Source organism: Lygodium microphyllum, unplaced genomic scaffold (genome assembly GCF_053477565.2).
Source record: "Lygodium microphyllum isolate KBCC unplaced genomic scaffold, Lygodium_microphyllum_v1.1.10 scaffold_56, whole genome shotgun sequence".
Taxonomy (NCBI): domain Eukaryota; kingdom Viridiplantae; phylum Streptophyta; class Polypodiopsida; order Schizaeales; family Lygodiaceae; genus Lygodium; species Lygodium microphyllum.
Window position 1 is genome coordinate 475,190 of NW_028229539.1, and position 3,855 is coordinate 479,044.

Here is a 3,855-nt window from a genome sequence, read left to right on the forward strand (position 1 = left end):
ATGTTCTTGTCTGTCATCTTACTTGGTTCAGTTAGTGCTGTCCTTGCTTCCTCCGGTATGTTCTTCCAATAATCTAAGATGTTGTGCCAAAAAACTTGTTAGTACAACTCTCTCATGCGAGCCATCATCCTCCTTCCCTCATCATTCATGATGATGGCTCCTGACCTATCATATACAAGGTAGGCATACCCCTCTGGGGTATGCCTAAGATGGGTCCTCTTCCACCTGTGACCACGCTCTTGGGCATATCTAGAAGACCCCTGTACATCTGGTGTACCTACCGGGGTAGTATCTATTGGAGTAGCACCCATAGGGGTGCCACCTGCGGACGACTGAGAAAAAGCTGGAGTGAGTGGAGTAGACGTCCCCAAAGGTGTGAAAAATCTTAGAGGTGACACAACTCCAGTAGAACAATGAGACAGAGACACCGCATCTGTACCTCCACAGCAACCACCTGAGCCACGCTCTCTCGAACCACTACGAGAGCGAGGAATAGCACCTATATCCTGAGTCGACCGCGGGCTCACTGCATCTGAATCTCTGCAGCATCCCCCTGAACCACTCTCTCCGTTTGGCCCAATTCTGAAACGTTGACCTCATCTGCTAGAAATTGAAGCATCAAAGCGCACCAAAGTAGATCTAATAGAGCGGCCTGATGGTGTCTAAGACAGCTCCTGGTCCGCCATATATCTGAATCTCACCATCTGATCTGGAGACATACGTGTGAAGATCTCCTGCAGCTCCTCATCACTTATCCCTCGACTCATCCTGATGATCTAAATATCCACATAGGTCACCTGCATAGATAAAAAATGATATTTACATAATCAATATACATCATACAAAGTACGGTAATATAAATCTGAAAAAAACGATCTTACTTAAAATGCATATCTTATGTACCCTTACAAGCGATTCGTCAACGAATTGAGTAGGTGGATGCTCCAAGTATGAAGTACCCTATGGTCTCATATCAATCTCCTGACACAACTCCGCATACACTGGAAGGTTGATAGACATGTCATCACAAAAGGATGAGTCTACCTCGTTCTCAAAGAATTCTTGAACTCTTGTATTTCCATCATTATTACCCAATGCTGGCTCCTCTACATGCTCCAAGATTTTGGTGGCCTTCACTCCTTGCAATATCGACCCCTCTATTTTCATATTGTCCTCATCTATGCTCGGAACATCGCTTTGATCATATACTCTCGCACTTCGGGAAGCTGAAGGTATAATATATCACCATCAAGGTTGTTAGGGGTTTGGATAGAAAATTACCTATTCACAATCATGTATAAGAGAGATTTAACTATTGTGACATGTACCATGTCGTAATACAAATTAAAAAACACATGAGTTTATGCACCTGTTCACAATGGGCCGGCAACACAAACGTGCCGCGCAAATCCGTCCATTCTTTTTCGAAATCTATTTCGAGAAATCCAGATGGACCTCGTCGAACTGTTGCTCCAGCTCCTTCAAGTACCACTTGGAACCACTGCACATCGAATAGGATCATGGAGAAGCAATGGTAATCCACTGTGACAATACTTTGCAAGTTTCCAAAATACTCCATCTCATCTATAACCATGTTTGGATCCATTGCTCGTAGTCGGCTCTCTTGCTCGAACCTTGCCATGATACCACAATCTCTTGTGGAGTGCATTTTGTCAATACCCTCCACGCGGAAATGTCGTTTGTATGACCACACTGCATTATATATTTTGTACTGTACATTGAAACACTCAATTAGTTGTTGCATATAAAATATAGATATGACAAGTCCTAAACACGTCATCACCTTTGGACTACATCCCCTCGAGAATTCCCACTCTAGACCTCCGCCCCTTCACGAGACGCTACGGTCAAAGCTCCATGCAACCATCACGTTGACATAAATCGCATCGTCTTCTCCATGCCCTCGTGATATGGAATCGGTTGATGGCGCGTACTACGTCAAAATTCAGATCATGCTTCCTCTCGATCTTTCCAAGCTTGCTGGTATCTAGCGAGCCACATCTCCATAGAGGCATGGTGCAACATACAAAAGCGATTCACTTTCTCCTCCATTGCAACATCCATTATTTTTTCTACTCCATTTCCAGCCACCACATCTGTGGTCAGTCTATTATCATCCTTCAGCGACCATAACATACTATTGTCTGAATCCACTGTTGTTGGTAGCCATTGTGCAATATGCACTAGCACCTCAGACACCAACTAACCTTCAGTCATGCTACCTTCTAGCTGAGCTCGTTGTCACACAAAGCCTTTCAGGGTTTTCATGAAGTGCTCCAAGAAGAACATCCATCCCGTATGGACAGATCCAACAATCTCCACTTCATCTACAAGATGCACAAGAAGGTGGATTTGTATCGTGAGCATGCTGGTAGGCAGATATTTCTCAAAGAGACAAACCGTCTCCACTGCTCCCTGCCTTGCGGATTCAATAGAGGACGTCTTAATCTCCTTCTGTGACATCCATTGCACTAAAGTTGATAACCTATAAATGGCCCCGCGTATTTCTAGAGTAAGGCACCATGCAATCGCGATCGGTAGTACAAACTGCCACAAACGAGAAAGCATTATGATCAACGATAATACTCCAAATAGCAAAATACGTAGACCACTTACAATCCATTTGTAGTACAAACCTGACATATCTTATTCCAATCATGGGATTTTATTCCTAATAATTGATCATCTTTAGAAAATGCAGACCTGAGAGAATGCATCATACCCGTAGGAGTGCGGATAGACTTGCCATATTTGCTTCACAATAATGCGCTCTTCTTTAGTAGACAAAACCCAAGGATCGCGAGGTAGCTGCAAGCGACCATCAGCACATGACTGCGGCCAAAGTGCCTCCATCTTGCCTACCTCCTTCAAATCCATTCGTGCCCCTATAGTGTCTCTCTTTCTTGTGATGTGGTCCCATAGCAAGCTGTCCACATTCTTGAAAATATGCATGGGATCCAACAATAGGTTGATTTGTAAGTGGGTCCAATATGGCAACTCGTAGAAAACTGAGAACCGTTGCATTCTGTTTGGATGTGACTCCGTATGGACCATTTTCTCGGACAAAGCCCGGGAAGGTAGAGTCAATGTGGCTCCATGTGCGTGAATCCATTGATATTTTTTGAACTCCATCTGTGGACCTATTTTGTGCATGCAACGTTGTCAAGCTCACCATGCCAGACGTACGAAACATGTGGTTTATGTAGGGGATAAGCGAAAAGTGTCTAAGAACTTTTAGAGGGATGGTTTGCCCTTGCAAGTCCTATCGATACCTGTGAGCACCACACTTTGGACATGTCTCCATAGTCTTGTAATCTCCTCGAAACAGTATGCAATCGTTGATACATGCATGGATGCTATTGTAGTCCATGCCAAGCTTTCGTAAAACATGTCGTGCATCATCACGAGACTCATACATGGTATTTGCAAGTGGTAATATATGATACTTCAATAACTTGAAAAAAAATCATAAAATGCCTTGAAAAAGCATAAATGTTTTTAATGATGGTGCCGAAAAGAAATCAACGAAGTGTACGTATAAGATACCTGCCCTGAAGAACTCAGTCATAACGAAGCGTACGTATAAGATTCCTGCCCCTGAACAACTCAGTCACACTCGCATCGCTCCACCCGTATTTTGCTTGCACACTTAGGAGTGCAACCAATGTCTTTAGGCAAGATACTCGGCACCCATCTGTTAGAATATCAAGCTCATTTAGTGTGTGTTGACCGACATGAGCTGGACACAGCTAGTCTAGCCATAGTAGTTAGATACATTAAATAAGTCGGTGCCTTTGGTGTGAATGGTCTTATGACCGTAGGTTGTATCTTTCA